General features: G+C 37.8%; 1 long non-coding RNA gene across 3 annotated transcripts in view; it reads right to left on the bottom strand.

Moving 5' to 3' along the window:
- Positions 1–25,378, bottom strand: part of LOC143689906 (uncharacterized) — a 305,999-nt gene that overhangs the window by 101,233 nt on the left and 179,388 nt on the right. For all 3 annotated transcript variants that reach the window (XR_013178966.1, XR_013178964.1, XR_013178965.1), the window contains exons 3-4: positions 11,037–11,208; positions 7,687–7,784 (exon numbers count right to left, since the gene is read on the bottom strand). This is a non-coding gene — a long non-coding RNA (uncharacterized LOC143689906). The remainder of the gene's footprint in view (positions 1–7,686; positions 7,785–11,036; positions 11,209–25,378) is intronic.

Below are 25,378 nucleotides of genomic sequence, written 5' to 3'. Positions count from 1 at the left end.
TCTGAGTCATAAGCACTTCTTGATTGCATTGTGACAGTGAATGGATTAAATTATATCCCAAGACAGAAAGTAAAAAATAAATAGCCAGTAAAATTTCAAGAGTTTAGTGAGGCACAATGGGCCCAATTCAGAAGTGAGACTGTACAAGTTAAAGGCCTTTTGGGAGAAAAGTGTTCATTCGCATGCCAAACTCTGGCCAAGGCAATTACCCCTTTTGGATATGCGCTCTATTCCCCAGAGACTACTCTCCCTGACTTGACTCAAGTTGGGATAAGTTCCAATATAAATATTCACAAAAAATAAGACAGAGGAAAGCACCTCAATCTTTTTAAAGTGAAGTGGTCTGATTCTCAATTTTACATGTCTTTATTTTTGCCCACCAATCCACAGCACATGCCCTGATTCACAAGTGCATTACTCAGATGTAGCCGAAGGGAGACCACATTATTACTTCCATCACTGCTGCCAAAACTCACTTTTTTTTTAACTCTTGGGGGTCCCAAATGTCCTTTTCTAGTGTGCTGATGACATCACACTTGAGGGTGGTATGGCTGGTGGGATATTAAATAAATTTTATTTTATAAGGTGCTTAATGCGCTAATACTAGGGAGGGCTAAGTTGGGTTCTATGCCATTGGAGTTGCTAGTTCTTATCTGGGTCTCAGAAGTGAACCAAGAATCTTAGGGAAAACACCTCCTTAATAATCTATGTAGCATATTTTACAGTGGTTCTTCAGAAAAAGAGAGAAAGATATGAGTATAAAGACACTATTCATTGTGTATCAGACCACACACAAAGACATACACACATAGTCCTACTTTCTAAATGATTATGACAAAGGGGAAATTTTTCATTTCTGAATTTAAGAGATGAAATTGAGATCTTTGATGCCAAGCATCACCATTGTAAGTACTATACAAGTGCTAAGTAATCACAATGATTTGGTAAAAACAGTTTCAGCTTAACACCATTAGTGACATCATGTGGATATAATGCACCTCCTAGGATGTGATACTAAGGACAGTTCAATTCTGTGGCATTCCTTCTCAAAATCAATAATCCAAGTCTAATCGAGAAAACATCAGGCAGATCTACATTGGGGGACATTCCACAGGACACCTGGTGAATACTCCTCAAGACTGTCAAGGTCATGAAAAACAAGGAAAGACAGAGACCATCATAGACCAGAGAAGACCAGGAAGACATGATAACTAAATGCAGTGTGTTACACTGGATTGAATCTTAGGACAGAAAGAGGACATTAGTGGAAAAAGGAAAAACTGGTGAAATATTAATACAACATGGAGTTTATTTTATATTTTTGCATGGGCAGGCACCAGGAATATGAACCTGGGTCTCCAGCTTGGCAGGCGAGAACTTTGCCACTGAGTCACCATGGCCAGTCCTGTACAGGGTTTGTTTTTAAGATAGGGTGGCCTTTAGTCAGTATTACACCTAATCAAAAATAAGAAAGGCAAACATCTCAAATGTTTCAGGGAGGAAACTCAGTATTTCCTTTTGTGGCCCACTTCAGTAATCAATTTTAGTTACCATGAGAAGGTTAACTATTTTATTCATTCATTTACTCATTCATTCACTCATTTAACAAAATAAGCATTGAACACCTGCCATGAGCCAGGCCTTGGCCCATTTGCTAGGGATATAATAATTTAGTGAGACAAACATGGTCTCTTCCTCCTCTGTAACATACATCCTTTGAAAGCCAATTTCTCTTCTTTTATTATCAGTGGAAACAGGAATACAGAAAAAATGTTATTAACTATGGAACAATCCAAACCTCAGATTGAGATAAGAGCAGAGTAATTCTAAAAGCAGAAGGCCAGGCATTTTAGATGCTGTCTTCTTCCCTCTGGGCTTCCTATACATCCTGGAGAATATTTAGAAATGCAGCCCAGTCTTCCTTTCAATTTATAGCAATTTCTGCTCCTGATGTAGGCTCAGACCAGATAGCATCGAATCGCATAAATATAGAGAACACATGTCACCTCAGCATTTTTTATGCTCAAAAGTAATATTAAGGGAGGTGCAAAGGTAGTGCAGTGGCAGAATTCTTGCCTGCCACATGGGAGACCCAGGTTCGATTCCCAGTCCATGCATTTCCAAAAAAAAAACAAACAAGCAAAACAAACAAACAAAAATTCAACAAATGGTACTGCAATAATGGGATAGTCACAGGAAAAATAATGAAATGTGACCCCTGCCATACAGCATACAAAAAAAGTCATAATAATAATGTTTCTTTTAAATTATCTCACTTTAAGTACACACATATTCCACTTCCTAATATTCATTTCTATTTCAAATGCTGCTTTCATTCGCTTGGAGAAAAGAGACTTTAGGAATGGGAAATGCAATATAGATGTGACTTATAGAAGGCTTTGGAGACATCCATGTAAAAAATTAAAAGGAAAGCAAAAATGCAACATGATAGAATAAAAATGTAAAGATTAGCTTTGAATACAAAATGTCCCCAGGCTGAAATGGACAATATTGTCACAAAGTTTTATTATGAAGATATGAAAAAGTATTTAGGATGGCTAAGTATGCCATTGACTGGGATTCATACAGCATTAGCGGTAAGATACACTTGTATTTCCTGATAAATAATAGAATTTTCATATGAATAAGTATAGTAATTATAAGTATAATATATAAGTATAGTCTTAACTAGAAATTTCTTTACCAGAAATCACTGTTTATTCAGAATAGGATTGCCATTTGTCTCCTCCTTTTACATTGCTTTCCTTAGCCTAGTAAAGAGGCAGGCACTGTTCCCAGACAGCAAATTGTGGCAGAGATATTTTTTCCAGTAGCATCTGGTGTTTTGGCAGAAACTCACTGGGGTAATCTAAAATATGGTTAGTTTTCTCTCCACATTTTTTTCTTCAAACATAGAGAAAAGCTGAATTTTCATTATATTCAAAACTGAGTAGAGAAATACTCAAAAGGCATTTTTAAGGACAATATATCTTTAACTCGGGAGAGAAAGTCATTCCGGGAAATAGCTAAGAAGACATCTCCAGCATTGTTTTCTTGTTAAAAATAAATCTAATTTTCCCAAAGCATATGAAATTCCAGCATTCTCTCTTTCTGTCTCTCTCTTTATGTCTCTTACTTTTCTCTGGGAACCAAAAGCTGAACCAAACCAGTATCAATTTACTTTGACTCCTACAAAATTAAATTAAAAATCCTTTATTTTCTGAAATAATTCCAAAGCTCATGATCAAACTTGCAACTCCATCACATTTAACCTCCAGGTGTATTGAAGTTTAGCCTAAATAATGCAGTAGGCAAGGCTGAATCTAGGTGCAAACATAGAAGGACGATCACTTTTTTTAAAAAGTACATTAAAGGCAGATTTTGTAAGGTCTTTCAGGAGTTTGGTCTTTAATATGATAAGCACAGCAAGTTACTTACACAATATAATTCCACAATCAAAATAATGTTTTCAGAAGATTAATCTGGTTTGCAGCATGGGGAGGGATTAGAAAGGAAAAGACTTGGGGCAGCCACCAATTCAAAGATCAGAGAGGGGATGCTAAAGGCAGAGGCTGGCAGAGCAGTAGTGGGAATTGAACACGGGAAGGCCACAGAGGGAGAATTTTTAAAAGATGGAGGGAGGAGGTGTAGCTCAATGACTTCTCTAGAGGTAAAGCCAGCCTGCTTGCATAGTCCCCTCTCCAGCTGCCTGGAAGAGGCAGCCCCTGTCTTCTGCCCTTGGTTCTCCATGTGCAGAGTCAACTGGTTTCCCTGAGAACTTTGCTATACACTCCATCTACTCCAACCAGTTATCTTTTGTATTGCTGTCCATTCATTTTTAAAACTAATAGTTTCTTGGGCGGGCCGCGGTGGCTCAGCGGGCAAAGTGCTTGCCTGCCATGCCGGAGGACCTCGGTTCGATTCCCGGCCCCAGCCCATGTAAAAAACAAACAAACAAACAAAATACAATAAAACAAGAAAATGTTTAAAAAAAAAAAAAAAAAAACTAATAGTTTCTTAATCCACTTTATTCTTAGTGTTTTAACTTAATTTTTAAAACATTTTCCTTCTTATGCCTTTTTAGTTCTACTTTCCTCTTCTAAAGTCTTCATTCCAAGGTATGGTTCGTTTTTAGCTTTTCACTTCATGGGCTTTATTTAGCCTTTTAGGCTAAACCATTATAGCATTTACTCCAGCTTCAAATTTTCATTTCATAGGTTTATAGAATTTTATCTTTTATTTTAAAATCTCATCTGTTTTGTATTTTTAAACTCCTAACCTTTACCTTCATCAGAATTTTAAATCTCTTATTTTTAGCTACCACTTCATCCCTTTTAGCTTAATTTTTCTTAAATTATTCCCTCTTTTAAATTTTAACCTCAACTTAACCAACCAACCCTTTCTATTTTTCAAATTTTCCTCCATTATCTTTCATATTGTTTCTTAATTTTGACAAAATTTTATCATGAAAATCAAGGAATGGTAGCATGTAGAGGTCCAAGACACCATAATCAGAGAAGCTTAGACACCTTCTTCCTACTTTTGCCCCCATCCTCGAAACTTTCATACTTTCATCTACCCAAATGATGCCCTTCTGATGCCCCCAATAGATCTTCTACCCCCTATAAGACTGGATTATGAAAATAAAATTAACTTAATGAGAAGAGAAACCATGTTTTGAAATTATGATGTCTGACATATGTAACCAGTGTATTTTAAGTAAAGCAGACCAATGGTATGCTGCAAGCTGAGGAGAATGTTAGATGAGACAGTAACAAAAACTGGCCCTCTGTGCAAGGCGGCTGGGCCTGGCCTTGGTAAGGAGGCAGGTGAAGTTGCAACTCCTCCCAGGAGAAGGCAAAGTAGATGGCCCTTGGCCAGCTGTTTGCATCACTTACAAACTCATCTGCTTCTAATCTCCTTATTTCCAGATTGATCTCTCTTCTCAGGAGATTCACAGGAGGATTTTCCCAGAGTTTAGTTTTCTTACCTTATTTTGAAAGATGAGGATGAACTGGCCAAAATGGAACTTATCCTAAATAGGACTTTTAAAACCATGAATCAGATTGTCATCTTTTTTGTCATGACTCCTGTTGGCAATCAAAAGACAGGAGTATGACCATTTCACCTCCATGTCACGGGCAATGTGTTTCCTTCAGAAAGTTTTACAGGCACATCTGAGATCATTTTCCCTAATCTTTTGCCTTTCTTCTTAAGGAAGAACAGGGAAGGACTGAATCCCCAAAGGAGGGTTAAATCATAACAACCACACCCCTGCCACATGCCCTTTCACCCATAAACCTTTGAGGACTATTGGCACATCATTCAAGATTCTACTGGGGGCATTCTCTTCTTGCAGCCAAGTCTGCTCCATTGTTTTACAACTTGATTAACTATAAATCCTTCCCTGTCTCCAGAGTTTTCATAGCCTCCAATACCTTCCTGATTGCAGAACAGACTGGGATCACCCTCCTCACAATTTCACTTGGACTATTCCTTACTTTATTGAGCGTCAAGCCCCAATTTACTGTAGGTAATTTGGTACACAAAGCTAACCCATTCAATTGTCTGCAGGAATGGGTTAAACATGTTCTACTCAATAAGAAACTTCGATAAACACAATCTTAAAGCCCTTTTGGTCATTTATTCATTCAAAACTATATACTGACACACCATGTGCCAGACACTGTTTTAGGCACTGGCAATATGTGAACAAAACTGTGTCTTTGCTGTATGAGAGCTTATATTCTATAAGGGGTGACAAAGAATAAAACAATTCACAATAAACTAATAAAGATCTATTATATGGTGAAAAGAGCTATGAAGAAAATGAACCAGTGAAAGGGATGAGCACCGGTGTCATTTTAGACATGGCCAACAGGACAGTGGAAATCTAGAAGAAAAGACCCACGAAATCATTGTTGAATTTCTAGGCAAAATGTTATTGAAAATTTTCACTATATTCCCAGGTAGAGAAATGTCTCTTTAGTCTCATTTCTAGGAAATAAGTTTGTTCTTCTTGAACAACTAATTTTTTTTTATCTTGAGGACACTGTGAATCATGTAACTGATTGTAAAAACCTTAGATGTGGCTGCTAGAACTGTAGAGCCAAATGTGTGGCCCACCTCCAGTGAGTGTAATACAAAGTTATGTGACAGTTTGACCTTTCCTACCCCTCTTCCCTTCGCCTGCTTCTTCATCCTATTTTGTTTTAACATTGTTTGTTGTTTTTTTAACATTGTTTTGCATTATTATACATATTTATTCCTCTCTAAAACAGAAAAGGTCATAGAGAAAAAGCAAGAGGGAAGAAAGAGAGAGGGAAAAATAATAGGCCAAGGAAACTAAGAAGGCCATCCCAATACTAGTATTGGGAAGTCATTGTTGATCACAAAGAAAATTATTTTAGTTCAATACTAGGTGTGAAAACCAGATTCTCTTGGTAAGAACTGAATGTGCAGTTAAAATCAATGTTACTAGTATGAATACCTTTTCTTTCTGATTGTGCATCCATAGCCATCCCCTCACCTGGGAATGCAGAAGTCTACATCTCAGCCCTCTTCCCAGCAGTGGTACCTCTGGTGGTGAGTGAATTCCTCCAGCATGGAGCTCATTCTTGGGAAGCAAAATAAGGCTGGGCTCTGGAGTCAGATGGGTTCAAATCTTGTCTCCATCACCCACTAGTTCTGATTTTTTGGGCAATGCTCTTAGCCCCTCTGTGCCCCTCATTTACTAAATTATAAAATAAATATAATAAATTAGACCTATCACAAAATTGTTAGAATACTTAAATAAGAATAGACAGAATGGTCCATGGCATATCATAGGAGCTTACTGCAGTTGAGCTATTATCATTATAACTAGCCCTGTCTCTGGTTAGAAGAATGCATTGTAGTAGAGGAGGAAATTGAAGAGTAAGAGTTCCTGACACCCTTTAAACTTCAACCCCAGACTTTGGAGGTAGCTTTAGCCCTCCATTTATTCTAGGTCTTCCAGAATGACACAGCCCAAAATTCAGATTGTCCAGAAGTTGTGTAACCCAAGAATTATTGTAAAGCTTGAGGTGTGTTCTCTGGCTTCCTTAAGAATATACATGTTACAACAATAGTCAACATCACAAATCATTATTCAGTTAAAAGATAGCAATTCTTCTTTGTGGAAATTTGTTTTCTTTCCATAGTCTTATGGGAGGTACGTAACACTAGATTGCAAGATTCTAAAAGAAATGGGAAAAGACAAACTACCTATAGATATTCTCCCATTCTAAAAGAAATTCTGAGAGTACCAAGCTCCAAGAGAATTTGCAGTCTTCCAAGTTGGGTTTTCAATCTTTTTGGGTAAATACACTGGTTTAACCTTTTTACTGGACGAACTCATGGAAAATGTTCCCAGGTTTTCTTTTTTCTAATCTAAGATATAATCTCTACTATATCAACACCTAGGAAACATGAAGCCAGTTTTGTGAGGGAGGTCTTTCATAGACATATCTTCTGGAATGTTCTAGAAAGCTATAGGTTTGCAGTAGAATTTCCTAGTTAGCCAAACAGCTATCAAGCAGCTAGGTATTTAAAATGGCCTCTCATATTGTTACAATGTAAAAAGAACTGAGCCAACCATCTGACACTATTTCATTTTCCTGCCTACGTTGTCACTGAATGTTGGTCTTCATTTGCTTGACATCTTACTTCTCACTGAAGTGAGTATCCTCCATGCTGCCACCAATTCTGACTCAGTGTTGTTTTATGCATTATTTCCTTGATGCCAAGTCCTGTGGATGTCATACCTAATAGAAATAAAAGAGAAATGAGATAGAAGGAAGAAATGAAAGTCTCTCTTGTGATCCTATCTTATTTTACAGATGTTAAATGTGAAGAAAAATGAGCGTTGGCTCTTTGTTAAATTAAATTCATCCATCCTGTTGAATTATAATTATTTATGCACAGTAACTTCCTCATAAGTACCATCTCCATCTTAAGCAACTTTGTACGCTCAGGGGCTATAGCAGACATGTAAATTCCTCTTAGGTTCACTTCTGCCTAACCGTTATTTTAATTGGGAGAGGCCAGGACAATGACTGTCCTTCGTACATATTTTAGAGCTGAGCTGCACATCCCTCACTCCTTTAACTCCCAATTAGACTGGACAGACTCTCTCACCAGCATAAGCAAACAGATAAAGATCTGAATGGAAAGAAGCTAAGCATTTTTAAAAGCTCTGAGTATATGGGTTAAAACAAATGTCAAGATTATATTGGTTGTTAAGAATTTTGCCTGAACAGGTCTCATAAAAATTTGCAAATTGCCCAATATATTTACATAACTAGGTATTGACAGTTATTTGTTTAGTCAACAAATACTTCTTGAGCTACTTCTATACCCAGACACTGTGTTACACACTGGGTTACAACTGTCAATAAAACCTAGCCCTGTTCCCAAGGAATTCAGAATCTAGTGAGGGAGACAAAGACAAATTAGATTACTATAGCGCCTGTGGTAAGAATCATTATGGAGGCATTCAAGGAGCATTTAGGAGGAGCAGTTAATCCAGCTACAGAGAGTAAAGAAATTTTTCTAAAAGATATAATGTTTAGGTTAAGTACTGAAAAATGAGCAGGGAAAAGCCAGATGTTGAAGGTAAGAATGGGGAAGTAGGCAGGATGGTCTAGAGAAAGGGAACATCAAATTTAAAAACTTCAAGGAAGAAAAAAAAATGTTGCCTTGGGTGAAAATGCAAGTAATTTATTAGGGCTAAAGCATGGTGGGGGCAGGGGAGTGACGTAGGAGGAGGGAGAAGGGACCAAAAGTCAAGACCAGAGGGAAGCAGGCACCATGCCACGAAGGGCTTTGGAAGCCAGGCTGAGGGATTTGGATTTGATTCTGAGGGTGGTGAGAGGACCAGTTCATGATCACATTTGCTTTCCAGAAAAATCACTCAGTTGTATTGTAGAGAACAAATGATAGGAGGGGGCAGAAAATATCAGAGACCTTTTGGTTAACTCAGGGAAAAAAAAATTGAGACCCTTGAGGATGGATGGCTATGAAACCAAAAACAAATCAAAAAACAGATTTGCAATAAAGGGAGAATTAGCTGGACTTGGTGATCATTTCACATGGGAGAATGAGGGTGATTGGAGATTCCAGAATAATTTCCAGATTGCAGCTTGGGCATGTAGGAACCATTCATTCTTCACAGGAATGCAGGCCCTGGCGGGTTGAGGGGGTATGCAAGCAGAAGGGCTTTATAGGTACTTCAGGTCCAGCTCTGATGCTCCCTCAGAAGAGCTTTCTGGGTAGCAGCTAAAGATCGGAATTATCAGCACATATGTGGCAATTTAAGCATCTGGTCCCCTGAGCATCAGAGTTGAAAAACTGTCAATTCCAAAGCATTTAGTTATTGTTTATAAAGTAGACAACTTATCCAGTTATTTTCAGTAGCTTCCTGTTGTGTGCAAATAGCTTCCCTGAAGATGCACCACAGATACTGAATAAAACACTTTCAACAGTGCTTCCTTAAGATTTCAGAAGACATTCTGGAACAAATGCACTAAAAAAATTATCATTAAGCTCCTCTTATCTGCCAAGTTTTATCCCAAGTTCTGAGCCTGCAGAGAGGAAAATAACTCAGCCTCCTCCTTTAAAGTGTTCACAGTACAGCAGAATTGACAGGCAATTAGCAAATATTGGGATAAACAAGGTGCTAAGAGAACAAAGAGGAGAGAGCCTGGAACTGTCAGGGAAATTTTCCCAGAAGTTGAGGGCTTTGAGCTGAGACTGAGAGGTGAGAGGCTTGGAGTAGAGAAGAAGAAAGGATCCAGGAATACAAGAGTCATGTACATTTTATATTTGGGAAACATCAGGTGGTTCAAGATAGCAAGGCTTAAGAAGCCATTTGATAAACTGTCTAATCCTCATAAGGAGCAGATTAGAAAGAGGAAAGTATTTTGGGAAGTTGCAAAGTTCCACATAAAAAATTCTAGGAGCTTGAACTAAGATGGTGACAGAGAAAATGGATGCATATTTGAGAGATTCAAGTAGAGAAATTAGAGATGAAAATTTTAGGTGTACGCCAAAATTACAACTGCATGACAGCCACAAAAAGTGATTTACATTTATGTTCATTTCAATAAGCTTACTCTAGTATGAAGTTAGAAATGCTTGGGATATGAAATGAAATCTTCATGATGAAATTCTGAAATTGACACCAATGACGTCAGTCACATCCTCCTACGAATCCTCCTCTGGCTCGGCTCTTAGAGATGGGCAAGTCGGATTGAAGAAAGATCTTATAATGCAATACGGTGGAGAACATATGCATTATCCCTGGAGTTAGGAGGATCTGGGCTTGAAAACTGACTCCACCACTGTAACCTTGCATGCAAGCAAGGTCAGGATCTTTTCAAGCATGATACTGAAGACAAGAGAGGGAAAAGATGCATGTATGTATGTATGTGTGTGTGCTTGTACAAAACACATGTGCATACATGTGGATAAATTTAAGCTGGATAAAGACACACAGAAGACAGCTATTTTTACAGTAGTAAGCCAAGTTCAAGGGTCCATAACTGAGAAGTGGTTCGCAACACCCCTTTCATCATGCCCAAGTGTTTTGTGTTACTCAAAACCAACATCCTTCAACACTCCCAAGGTGGTTTCACCTAGTGGATGCTTCAATTACATTCAAAGTTCTGGGGATATTGAATAGTTCCTTTACCAAAAAAAAAGAAACTAAAGTGAAGTGTGTTGGGTGACATAGGCCATGGAGGAGAATTAAAATTGCTTTTCTGAGTTCTTGGTCCCAGCTTTATTCCCAAAGGATCCAACTGGGAAATCTCAATTCAAGTCACCCATAAACATAAGCATTTGAATATTTTATAATTCTTTTCACAAAGAGCATCAACCGCCTCTACCAAAATATGCAAAGTATGTTACCTGGTGCTCCTTTACCCTTCCCAACAATTTCACTTCAACCTATCATTAAGATTCTGAAAAGTCATTGGTGATGAATTTTGTACATACATACATACATATATACATACATTGTTTTAAGTTCAGTAACAGGTGTGATACTTTTGCTGCTACCAGCAGTTTCTTCTCCTCCCAGGTTTTTTGCTTTCTCGGCTTTTCATCCCTGGCACTGGTGTTTACCTTCGAGCTGACATTTCAACATCATCCCATCAGGTGTCCACAGTTCTCTCTCCAGCGACACTCCTATAGCAGATGGTGCAAATGGCGTGGTACATATATTCTGATTCATTGCAAAAACCAAACTGCTAGACTGCTGACTAGTTTGGCAAGAAAGGAGAAAGTTGTTGCTAAAAAATATGTATTTTATGAATTACCATTCATGGTGACTTTGGATTTGTCCCTGTTTAAAGGTGATGGTAACTTATATAATCAGATTAAATAAAAGCTTTTTGAGAAGTGTTCTCTTTGCAAGGATGGCTATAGGCAACAGAAATTTGTCCATACAAAACAAGAGGTAAATAATAGAAAATCAAAAAGAAATAATATCAAATACAAAAAAAAATTTTTATTTGGACCGATTCACTTTCTGATATTATTCCAAAATATGTGACACCAAACTTCTTCTTAATAATAATGTCAGTCTGTGAGAATAAAGAATATTTTCAAAAATACTTTATAAGACAATTCTTTTCTACAAAGTGGTTCTTATTTTTTAGCCCATTCAAAAAGGGTTATTTTGAAAATGTATTAGAATTCTACTAGGTAAATGTACACACACACAGAGATATCTGGATATTTTCTTTGTGCAGTTAGACCCTTAGAATCAGATCTTCAATTCACCTTTATCACTTCCATTATTTGGCTTAGCATTTCTACTCTTACTCTGGGTTACTTTAAGGTCTGCCACCAGTAAAATCTCTGATGCTTCCCTATGTAGGTTCAGTCATCCCTACTTTCTGCCTTGTGCCCCAGTCATCAAGCTCAGGGCTATGGAGTAAGTCATGCTGCCAGATATGTGGGATGGCTGGATTCAATCTTCCCTACCCTTGGTGATATGGCCCACCCTGTACCACTAGACTCCTGTCTTGATACCCCTCTGCCCTAAATTAAAAGATAGCTATCCTGGTGGGATCCTCACTAGCCACTTTCCCAGGGTGGGCTGGATTCTATAGCCCATACCCCAATAATAAGCCTACTCCCAGTTTCCTTTACCCAAAGTACATAGCAAGCTGAGGTCCCAGCATGCTTCATAGCTGAGCACCAGTGATTAAAAAGAAATTTTAAAAACAACCAGAAAAAAGACAAGTTGTATACAAAGGAGCAAAGGTAGTAATGACAGATTTCTTAGTCAGTAATAATGCAAATGAAAAAAGAGTGGAGCAATATCTTTAAGTACAAAAAGAAATAGTACTGTCCCTGTGAAATTCTGTGAAAATGCCTTTCAAGAATAAAGGTGATAATTCTCTCCTGTCATGCCAGAGACCGGGGTTCAATGCCCGTAGCTTGCACATGCAGAAAAAGAGGAAAAAAAAGAAAAGGAAAAAAACCTTCCTTTGTTGGGCAGTGCAAGGATCGCTCCATGTATCTCACCTGCCTTGTGCGAAACCCAGGTTTGTTTCCTGGAGTCTGACTGTGCCAAAATAAATAAATAAATAAAGTTGAAATGACTTTTTCAGGCATACAAAAATGATAAAAGTAGTTATCACCTGCAGACTTTCACTACAAGAAATGTTAAAGGAAGTTCTTTCAACAGAAGGAAAATGATAACAGATAGAAATAGATAGATCTATGTAAAAGAATGAAGAGTAATGGAAAAAGTCACTACCAAATAAATATATAAAGAAATTTTTGTTATTATTTAAATCTCTTTGAAAGATTATTGGTGGCTAAACAAAAATAGAAATGACACAGTATGGGATTTATAATATATAGAAGTAAACTATGTGATGACAATAGCTCAAAGGTTGGAAAGAGATAAATGGAAATATACTATTAAAAGTTTCTGGTATAATTCATAAAGTGGTATGTATCACTTGAAAGTAAACTTTGATAAGCTAAAAGATGTACATTATAAACTGAAATAATAAAACAAATAGTTATAGCTAATAAGCCTGAAAATGAAACAAAGTGGAATCTTGAAAAATATTTAATTAATTCAACAGAAGGCAGTAAAAGAGGATAAAGGAAACAAAGAAGAGATGAGACAAATAGCAAGGTGATCAATTTAAACCTAATTGTATCAATAATCACATTAAATATAAATGGTCTAAAGATTTTAATTAAAGGACAGAGATTGTCAGTTTGGATTAAGAAAAAAACAAGACCCAACTTTATGTGACTACAAGGAATGAAGTTTAAATATAAATGCTCTAGCTAAGTCACTATAAATGTTTTATTAGTAAGTTTATTTTTTCAGAAACTGAAGGCCTCCAAATTGTTCCCAAGCCAGATAAAAGCCCTGAAACCCAGAGGTATGTCTCAAAAAAAATTAACCAGTTTCATTCCTTTACCCCATAAGGTCAACACTCCTTTTCCAGGATGAGGAATTTATAATGGTCATTGCCCAGATATCCCTGAAGATTGAGAGAATGATTAAATGAGAGGGAAGAGGTGTAAGAGAGAAATTCAGATTTAGCAAATGATATGACTACTGACTCACTATATAGATATTTCTTTTTAATTTCTAATTAATTAGAATATCTTGAAGGAAATAACAGAAATTGTTGAGCTGTAATCCAGTAGCCCTGATCCTTCATAATGATTGTATAGCTATATAGCAAAAAAACAGTCAGGGAGAATGACACTGCAGCTAGTCAGGGAACAGGGGCAGTGATGGTTAAAGAGGGCTAGGCATTGTCAGGTTCCTGTCCAGTTAGACACCTCTTGTCCCTAGTGACCCTTAGATGATGATTTACTCTATTAACAATCAGCTTGATTCCTCTACCTTCCTCTTAACTGCTTGCAGTAGGGAGAAGACTCTTCCAAGCCAAAGGTGATGGGATTTGGGCCTTAGTTTTCAGAGTCTTTAATTTATAAAGATGATCTTCTGTTCACCAGGAAACGGAAGATAACTAAAAGAACATTAAAAAAGGAAATGCAGATATTTACAGAAAAAATAGGCACTATTTGAACAGACATTTCTAATAGGAAGTTATACAGATGGAAAATAAATTCATGAATGATGCCCCACATCATCAGTCACTAGGGAAATTCAATCTAAAACCACATTGAGATAGAACACACATGCAGTAGAATGACAAAAAGTTAAAAGACTGACCATACCAAGGGTTGTAAAGGTTTTAGAGGAAATAAAACTGTTGCACACTATCAAAGGGAAGGCAAAACTGTACAACAGCATGGCATTTCTTAGAAAATTAAAAATATATTTACGAGACATTCTATTCCTAGATCTTTACACAAAAGAAATGAAAGTATATGTCTATACAAAGACTTACACATGAATGTTTATGGCAGCTTTTTTTGTAAATGCTCCAAATAGGAAACATCCAAAATGCCCACCAACAAATGAATGGGGAAACAAGCTGCGGTATAACCATACAATGGAATATCATCCATTCAGCAATTTAAAAAAAGAAACTACTAATACATACTGCAATAAGGATGAATCTCAGGATAACTATACTGAGTGAAAGAAGCCAGCCAAAAAAGAGTGCACACCCTATGATTCCATTTATGTGTAACTCTAGAAGATGCAAACTAATCTATGGTGGCAAAAACAGATCAGCAATTGCCTGGAGATATAGTAGGGCATGGAAACTTCTGAGGATGGTGGATATATTCATTATCTTGATTATGGTGATGCTTTCCTGGGAGTTTACAAATGTCAAAACTCATCAAATCATACACATCAAGTATGTGCAGTTTATTGTTTGTCAATTATGCCTCTATAAAAGTGTTAGGAAGAAAATACCACCATAACTTTGATCAAGGTCTGAGCAGATAATTGCAAAATCACTGACAATTAGAGATCATCCAATTCATTACTTTTCCAGCTGTACTCTGAGGAAACTCCTCAGAGCCTACAGAGGGAAAGTTGTGATTCTACCCCTTTTCATTCTATTTAACCTAATCATCTTGTCATTTATCTGCCTTTTATATTGACCGAGCTTCCTTTTAAGCTGTCATCTGAAGGAAGAAGACTGTCGCTTCAAAATTTGGGAGTCACTGATCTAATAAAAACTCTTCATTTCATGAGGCCAAGAAAGGTGAAGTAGCTCACTCAAAGGCACACAGAGCTAGAGTCAGACCAGATTTAAGGCCTCCAGATCTCCCATCTCCTGTTTTTTTCATATATGGTCCACTGACTCTCTTTGAAACCTCCACAGTAAGATTGGCCAATGGACATGTCTACAGCTGAAAAACCTCAAAATGAAACCTTGTAATTTTTACATCATTAGATATGTTATCTTGTACCAGTCTGATGTCTGAAATGATTAACTTTTTCTAAATATATTATACAGGTCTTTGTATTGTAAATGAGACAAAAAGAAGTACTAGGGCTAGATTGTATTATATTCCTTTGTTTTTTTTTAACTCTATAGAATATTAAATGAACGTGGTTGAATACAGAAAAAAATTGCTTTAACTTCTCTAAATAAATCATGATCAATGTGTCAATATAAGTTAGTGATTAAGAGTATAGGCATTGGTTGGGGTGCAAGGGTAGGTCACTGGTAGAATTCTTGCCTGCCATGCGGTAGACCTGGGTTCAATTCCCAGCCCATGTACTTCCCCAAAATAAAACAAACAAGCAAACAAACAAAAATGCAACAAATGGTGCTGCAATAATGTGATATGCACATGGAAAAAGAATGAAATGTGACCCCCACCATGCAGCATACAATAAATAAATGAAATTTTAAAAATAAAAAAGAGTATAGGCATTGGAACTATTCAGGTTTCAATTCCAGCTCTGCAACTAAATGTCAATGGTCAGCTCACTTAACTTGTTTGTGTCTATTTTCTCATCCGAAAAATGGAGATGATAACCATTTACTATAGTTAGTTGCTGGATAAATTAGATAAAACCAGGTATGTGCTGCATTTAGCACAATTACTAAAATAAAATGAGAGAAAGAGAAAGATGAATTTGGAATATTAGATATGGAAGCCATATCTCAGTTTGATTTGAAGTAGGTTTTACCAACAATCTCCACCGCCAGAAAAAAAGATAAAAAACAAGACTAGGTACAGAATTTTGTCTTACCCATAAGTATTTCACCCCAAAACTGAAAATCTAGATTACCATTTGGAATAATAGTTATCTAGAAACTAGAACCCCACCAAGGTAAACTCATGACACTAAATAAAAGACTGTTGGTGCTTTTCTTTTCTAAAAAACAAAACATCTAGAGCTGAAATTCCCTATGAAACATTACAGCCTGACGTTTCAGCCCAGATGCTCACATCCCACCTCCTACTGGACCCTCTATCTGATATTCCTCAGACAACACAAATGCAGAATACCCAGCGCAGAATTCTTTATTCTGAATACCACCACAATTACCACCCTGCCACATACACACATAGCGCCCACTTCTCCCCATGTGTTCCCTATCTTTGCTCTGGCTTCAGTGTGGCAGTGACTATTTCCCATAACAGGAAGCTGGGATATTCCAGGTTTCCTCCCTCACCTTCCACATTCAACCAGCTCTTCAAGTTCTGTCCATTTCCAATATAACTCTATCCTCTCCATTCTTCTGTTCCATCATGTCTTCAATTTTCTTAGTTCTGGCAGCCCTCATCCCTCTCCTGAAACATGACAATAACTTCCTAACTGGTCTCTCTGCATCCCACCTTGTCCTCTTTCTAAATCACCTTCTATCATGCTCAAAATATCTCTCCAAAACATAAAAGCAACAACATCACTCTGCTAATTAAACCCTGGAGTGCCTCCCCATCATCTACAAAATAAACACAAGCACCTTAACAATGATATAAAATGCCCCTCCTGAGTGACTTCTATTTGGATCTCTAGCCACTCAGTTGCTCTACCCTCACCTGCCCATCTTCATGTTCCAGCAATAATGAATTTCTAATTTCTAGAACATACCATACCTCCATGCCTTAGGCATATGCTATAGTTTGCTAGCTGCCGGAATGCAATATACCAGAAATGGAATGGCTTTTAAAAGGGGAATTTAATAAGTTGCTAGTTACAGTTCTAAGGCCAAGATAATGTCCCAATTAAAGCAAGGCTATAGAAATGTCCAATCTAAGGCATCCAGGGAAAGATTTCTTGGTGCAAGAAGGCCGATGAAGTTCAAGGTCTCTCTCTATCAAGTGAGAAGGCACATGGTGAACACAGTCAGGGTTTCTCTCTCAGATGGAAGGGCACATGGCAAAGATGGTATCATTTGCTAGCTTTCTCTCCTGGTTTCCTGTTTCATGAAGCTCCCCAGGAGGAATTTTCCTTCTTCATTTCCAAAGGTCACTGGCTGGTGGACCCTCTGCTTCTCATGGCTATGTCATTCTGCTCTCAGAATCTTCTGGCTTTCTCTCTTGTTGTTCTCTTTTATAGGATTCCAGTAAACTAATCAAGACCCACCTGGAATGGGTGGAGACACGTCTCCACCTAATTCAGCTTAGCAACCACTCATGATTGAGTCACATCTCCAGGGAGATGATCTAATTAAACTTTCAAACATACAGTACTGAATAGGGATTATAAGAAACCACTGCTGTTACAAAATGGGATTAGGATTAAAACGTGGCTTTTCTAGGGTACATACATCCTTTCAAACAGGGACAGCATACAATTCTCTTCACCAAAAATGCCCCTTCCCACTTCCTTCTGTCCACCTGGTGAAATGAATAAAACCTTCCAAGGACATACTGCACATTGGTTCCCAACAGTTAATTACTCTAGGGTTTATATTTGTACTATTGCCCATCTCAGGTTGTATCATAAGCATTTGTTTATATGTCTGCCTACCATACCTGTCAACTTCCCAAGCTTAAGGGTGGTGCTTTACTCATTTCTATGCCCTCAGTACATAGCACATGATAAGGACTTAATTTGCCCCTTACACCCATGTGACTTTACTAACCCTTGATTCTCTCTATATTTACACAGATATCATTTTTTAGGGATCTAATCTAGGAATTTCTACATATCCTGGTTATAATGCCTAATAGATATCATCTTGCAATAAAGCTGTCCTCTTCTTCAGTTCAAAACAGATGAGGCCACACTGATGCACTGAAGATAAGGGAAAGGGGCTTGAGATTGACATCAGGTAGATCCCACTTCTGAAGATCATGGGGTAGGACAAGATGAAGCCTATTTTGGCATTGTAAAGGTGGCAGGTAATTTAAGGGAATCCTGAATTCACTGGTTTTGATGCTTTAGGGACAGTAAATCAATCTCTGGCTCTCCCTCTGGCAGGTGGTACCCTTCATCATGAAAAGAGACTCTGGCATGATAAGTCCAATATTTATTGCATTGAGTCAGTAGCACCAGCTCTCCCATGCCTGTACTTAACTAAATGCTAACAACACATCATTAAAAATATGTTGCTATAATAAAAAGTATTTTTTTAATTTGAAAAACCCACGTGTCCACTCATGACATTCAGCATTAAACTAGAAAATGTTTGAAGCCAACTCTCCTAAATCTGACAGGGTTGAAAAAGTGGTAATCAGCTCCTTTAATCTCCCTTATTACATACCATGGTTATATAATTAATTGACTCTACCCCTGCTTTACCTTTTATGCCAAGCTTCTTTCTTTCTAGTGTTGTTAAATATAAAGAAGATAAAGGTTGTCTTCTAAGTTTGCAACGAAAGCAAAGAAGCAAAAATTTACCAGTAGGAAACTATCCTTCATGGCAAAATAGAGCACAGCACTCTAAAGTATATCACGTTAGTGAAATGCAAATTCCTCACATGATGGGGCCTGACTTCTGGAAATTTTCTTTGAATGGGAAGACCACTCTCTACTAAAAACTGAAATGCACAGAGACCAAGTACATTGTATTGTAGTTGAACAGGAAGCTCTGTCCTCACTGATAAATGTAGTCCAATTGTTCACAGAATTCAGTCTGCATGGGGTTCCTTTGTGACAATAAAGGAACTCCCAGCACAGGCAGCATTCTCTGTAATAGGAAACTCAACACCGTTCTCCCAAGAAAAATGGTACACCCCCATTATGACAGCTTCCACTGGTGCAGGTATGCTTACATAGTCCATTTTCTGCCCCATATTGAAGGAAACACCTTTCCACTTCAAGAATATTTAACTTTGAACTTAAATACCTAATTAAGAAGCCCATCCAGTCTGCTTATATAGAAGGATATCTTTTACATTTCATTGCACAGTTCCAAGGCCTTTCCAATGGAGGGTGACAATCTTAGAATACCTCTTAGGAGTTCTACTTTTTAGCTACAATAATCCATCTCATATCTGATTCCAAACAGTCCAAATATAGGAGTCTATGCTGAATTAAGAATGGTTTGACATACTTTGCTTGATACAGGAACCTTTATCAGAGGAGGCTGGGCCTCCAAAGAGAATACATGTAATAGGATTCAATTTTAATCAGTGTAATTGTTCCTGCCTTGGTACTGAACATGTGATTCACAGGTATCAGTTTCATGGAAAATAAATTGCTGTGGGTGAAAAATGCCTTAAGACAACATAATAAAAACACAGCCTACCATCACACACTGTGCTACTAGTTGCCGTAGATAACCTTACTTAGAACATATGCAGTCCTCCCAAATCCAAACACCTTTAAAATCAAGATGAAATTCAAAAAAAACAAGAAAGCTTCTTTCCTCCTTTCTGCCTCTAGCTTCCTAAAACATGGTCATCCAGCTTGCTCTCTTCTCCAACACATAATCCTGGCAGGGACTCGCATCATAAAACCTTAGACGTTTAATAAACTATAAAATTAGCCAGAGTTTTAAAAGCAAATTGCTATTGAAAGCACGCAGTGATTTTTTAAAAAATCTTCCAAGTAGATCTGCATATGAGTAAATGCAAGCCAAATCTTAGAGACTTTACAGGGTGTGCAGAAGGCTTTCCCAGCACTATGGACATGATGTCGCGTGTCTCTCAGAACTGAAAGGGCAGGAGGCTATCCCATGAAATATATCAGACAAGACCCATGCTGTTTCTACATTTGGGGCAAAGGATTTTCTAATTATTTCTCCACTTGCTCTCTGCTTTTGTAGCTTTCATTTGAGTACATGGGGTGGAGCCTGTTTCCCCTTTGGCAGTGGGTTATATGGTTCTCAGGCAATAAAACCTTGGACCTCCCTGACTGAGGACCCCCTCCAGGTTTGATGGCCATCTCAGTTTCCCACTCTTAATCAGTCCTCCCTGGAGACACACATCGAGTTTATATTACATGTTCTTTTCTTGTAAAAACAAATGCTCAGTGCTGTCCTACAATGGATTAAACCAACCCCATCTCCTTCCTATCTCCATCCTGGGAATTTTCATAGCCTGGTAATCCATAAACAGAAAAACATAAATGCTGTTCAGAAACACCCCCTGGCATGTTAGCAGTAGATTGAATACTTTGGTTTGGGCAGTTGTTGCGTAATGAATTAGTTTCTCTGGCACTAACCCAAGTGCTTGAGAAAAGTAAAGCATAGTAACGTTTTATCTTCATGTTGCTACCATATCTGTTGAATTATTTGGCACCTTGGGGGAAGTCCATGCAGTTTCCACACTGACAGGAAGCTTTGAGAGCTGGTGCTGTAGGTGGTCTCACACCTGCTTCTTGAACCAGAGCACCAGCAGCTGTTATTCTAGGCGCCTATTTGAGTAGGTTGAATTTTGTTGACACACTTGCATGGTTCCATTTATGAGGTAATGTTTGTGGCTTGAGACCATGTGAATTGCTATATACCTAATTGAAGAAATAAAAATTTCAGAGCAGCTTAAAACAATTTTTTGTGTGTGGAATACACATACACACAAAACAATCCTCCCATATTTAAACTTAGTCACAAAAACAAATCCAAAAAAATTAGTATATTAAAAAATGAAGCACAATAATGTCCTTGCCTCTGCTTCATACATTTTTAGCTTAAATATTTCCTGTAGCCAACAACCTGTGCCTGCAACAGCTCCTTTGCCAAAGATTTAATATGCCTCCTTCCGAGAGCGGATATATATATCAGAAATACATGCAGTGAGGATGGAATAATAGGCTTTTCCAAAAAAAGTCAATAAATCTCAACAGCAGCCATTTTGACTGATGTCTGAAGTAAAATCCTACTATGAATTGCATGTAGGATCATACAGAAGATTGGACAATGAACCCAAAAACTAGCAGCAAAAAGCCTCCCAAAGCCAGAGTTAAAAATTTCAAGTGTTGTAATATGAACTCAATTGTAAATTGCATTATATGTTTGCAAGCCACCTGTGGGCTAAGCAAGTATTTATAGAACTAAAACGTTTTAATCCTATGCATGTGACATGAAAAACATATTCAAAATGTGTATTTCTCCTGTTCAGTGATGTTGATCATACTCCTGTGAAAATCTAACAACAAAATTCTTTAGAACAGATCATGGGACATTGGTCATGGCTTAATAGCAACTAAATTGTGAGAAAATGCTATTAAGATCTGTGGGAGTCCTGCGGCTCAGGTCTCCTGCCTGGGGTCTTCCTTCCGGTGGCTAAAGGGGGAGATTGAGGCCACAATCCCCGGGGGCTCGAAGGTGTGGAGGGCGCGCGAGACAAAAGACAACTCGCGGGTACTGGCGGAGCTGGCAGGGCGTGCGCACCAGAACGTTTATTAGAGGAAGTATACCAGCTTATATAGGGTGAGGCGTTTAGGGGAGGGGTGAGCGAGAAGGGCTCAGAGCAATTTTTTGATTGGTTGGAACGGGTTTTATAGCCTTATATGGTAGAGGAGCTGAGAGGGAGTTAAGGACCCAATGGGAAGAGGCAGGGGAGGCCTTATGCGTCGTGTCATGAGTTGCCAGGTAAAGCTTTATGGGGAAGGGCCTCTGTCATAGCCACAAAGATCCACAATTTTATTCCATACCTCCAGTCTAATGTACCAACAGACCTTTCATTCCAATAAACACCATATCCCTTATCCAAACCTTACTTATTTAATTTCCTTACATCAGTGTGTATTTCTATAAAGAACCAGTCCCTGCTCCCTTCTCTTTCCTTTATCCCCTTCTTTAGCATTGAAGTAGATACCCAAATGTGTTGGAACACATGCGCACATGTGGCTTATATTTTCTACTGTACATAAGAACAAAGCAAGGTATCTCAAGAAAATGGAGATACCTAATGAAAATAAGAGTTGTATCTAGATGCAATTAGCCAAGCGTGGACCATATTGTCTTGGTTTCCTAAAGGATTATATCCACTGACTTGCATTGTTATATTAAATCTTAAACTGTCAGCAGAGGAAGATTTGTCGAAAATTTGGTCTATAGCTTCTTTTCAGGGTTCTCTTTATAACATCCCTTGTGGAAAAATATAGAGTTATAGAGCCAAGTACTTGGAAAAGCTTTTCTTTCTCTTAAGGAGCAAGTATGATTTCCTTTAAAAACAGGTTGGTATATAAATTTAAAGATGCAGATCCTATTGAAGACAGATTGGCTGGCTGACCAAATTCCAGCTCCACCATTTACTAGGTGTGTGATCTTGGGCAAACTATTTAACCTCTCAAAGTCTCTTTTCCTCATCTGCAAAATGAAGGTTGTTGTGAGGATCATATAAAATATTACATGCAAAGCACTCTAAACAGTATTAGCTTGTAATATTTACTCTCATTACAAGTGAACAATAGGAACTGTGTGACTTCTCATATTTACCTTGTCATTTTGACCACAAGGAAATTCAGGTCAAATTTTAAGTTTAGCTATAACAACTAGAAGGACTTTGTGACCTAGTTATCTGTATTCTGTTTGTTTTTTCTCTTAGTCAGACGTTTTTGCTTTTCTTGACTTTTTATTATTTAAAAAGTATATTTTTATAGCATGACTTAAATTCTTTGTATAATAAGACAAACAGGTACATATGTAAATGTAACCTGGACATTCTTCATAAATATATAGTTACACATATGTAAATTTGGATGCATCCAAACCAAATCTGCATAACTAAGGTAAATGTACAATTTAAAAAAGGAAATTTAAGCACTGTCTTATGACCGGTAAAAAGAAGCCATTCATTCATCAAAAAAGAATGCTCTGTCTAGAAAAGAGAAGCTGAAAATACTTTTTCCCATTTGCAGTCTATTCAGGTACATTTGCTTTATATATTGGTTTCTTGTGAATTTGGTTATTGTGAGTTTGATTCTCTGATAAACATTCAACACATTGGGGAAAAAAATAAGCAGTTAAAATTGCAGGCCTAAGGAAAAGGAAAACACCCTGGAGTATAGTGCCCATATTAAGGTTTGTAAAGTGGAGGCATAAGTGATTAGGGATGACATTTGGCTAGTTTTTTTAGGTATCTCACTGAGTACACGGCCAATATGAGTTCTCCAAAAGTTACCATGCAGTCCCATGCCTTCCCAAGCTTCATTTCCTCCAACTCCCTCCCACCTATGCTTTAGGCTCCAAGAAAAGGCCACTTAGCTGCTCTAGTCAGTGAGAACACCGAGCTCACGTTGCAGATACTGATGAGCACAGGCCTACCAGTAAATATCATTGCCTTCAAGATTACAGATGTTGCTAAAAACACAGAAGCTTGTGATGGATCAGCGAGCACACATACCTCTAAGACAGATGGTCTGGCTGACCAAATCCCAGCTCTGCCAATTAGTAGGTGTGTGCTCCAAGCATTCAGCTTCCCCACAGCTCTACGCAGAGAAGAGCTCTTCAATATTGTCCCACACCCTCATCATTCAGGACTAGTGATAATTTCCTCCAGAAACTTCATGCCCCATGGAAGCTAGGTGGGTTAATATGCTCAGCTGAACACAACTTCTACAGGAAGTCCCTGAATTTTGAAGTTAGGGGTTAAGAGAAAAAATGCTTAAATTGTACAGAGTTTATATTTGGACTGATGGAAACATTTCAGTATGGATGGTGGTGAGGGAAGCACAACATTGTGGATGTAATTAACAGCACTGAATTATAATTTTGAATGCGGTTAAAAGGGGACATTTTAGGTTGTACATATGTTACAAGAATAAAAATTTTAAAAACAAAATCAAAAAAGCATAGGCCTGTACAATACAAACTGAAATCTAATCTAAACCGTGGACTAGAGTTAATAATAAAATTATAAAAATATTTCATCAGTTGTACCAAATGTACCACAATAATGGCGGTGTTAATAATAGGGTGGTACATGGGAACTCTGTATTGTACATATGATTTTTTGAAAACCTACTTCTCTAATTAAAAAAAAAATTACTGACAATAAGACAGTCCTAGTTTAGTGACATGAACAAATTGTCTCCGTCCAGGCCAAAATATAATCCCAATAATTCTACCTAGTACAGATACCCTTACACCACACACTTTCTAACAATTAAAGATTCATTTACATTAACAAGTTCCTGTTTTGTAAAATAAATAAAACTTGGGATTGATTAAACCTCGTTCAACAAGAAAATCATTGGTGACATACGTAAGAGTAGCTATATTCAGACAAGATATAGGAGAAGAAGCCAGATACAAAAAGTTTGAAGAGAAAATAAATGATGAAGGAGGAGGCTACAAGGGTAGACAGCTCTTTTTCTTTCTTTCTTTTTTTTTTTAATGTTTGGCTGTAAAGCGGGGGGAGGTTAACTCAGGGGTGAATTTATTCCATGACTTGCCCAGGCAACTGCTAAATGAGAGTCCCATGAGGTCAGCCAGAGCATGTGTTACTTGCGTCAGACACGATTTCAAGATAGAGGTCTCCTCAAGGGGAGGGTTAAAGGAGGCAACTTTTGTAAAGCCCCTCAGCATAATGTCTGAGACATAGTGGCTGTTTATGGTTGTTATTTGTTGTTTGCTCTTCCAGAACTTTTCTTAACCCTTCTCTGCCCTGCTGTATACCCTGGGGGATGACCTCAGTGACTAAACACCAGAGTTCCTTAGTCCAGCAAATTGGAAGCTGAGAAGAAGAGGGGATGGGGTATATTTTGTTTATGGCAACTCGAGGAAACAAATATGCCAGCTCTTCCTTGGTTTTCAAGAGAAATTTCTTTCTTTGTTTCCCTCTTATCTTACTAATCAGCCTTTCCCAGGAACTTTCACTGGCTAATGAAATGTTCCCTAAAGTTTCATTCTTGGCCCTCTTCCATGCACCTTATTTCTCCTGAATTAAAAAAGTTCCTTCCATGGTATTATCCTCCATAATGAGCTATAAGAACTCTATATTCTGCGAGATCCAGCTACCTCTTTCTGGACATCCTACAAACAATTCAAACCAAATATCTCCAATCTTGGACCCATGATCTTCTCCCAAAACCTAA

This window comes from Tamandua tetradactyla, chromosome 7, assembly GCF_023851605.1.
Source record: "Tamandua tetradactyla isolate mTamTet1 chromosome 7, mTamTet1.pri, whole genome shotgun sequence".
Taxonomy (NCBI): Eukaryota; Metazoa; Chordata; class Mammalia; order Pilosa; family Myrmecophagidae; genus Tamandua; species Tamandua tetradactyla.
The sequence above is the reverse complement of the archived record's forward strand: the minus strand, read 5'-3'. Positions and strand labels throughout refer to the sequence as shown.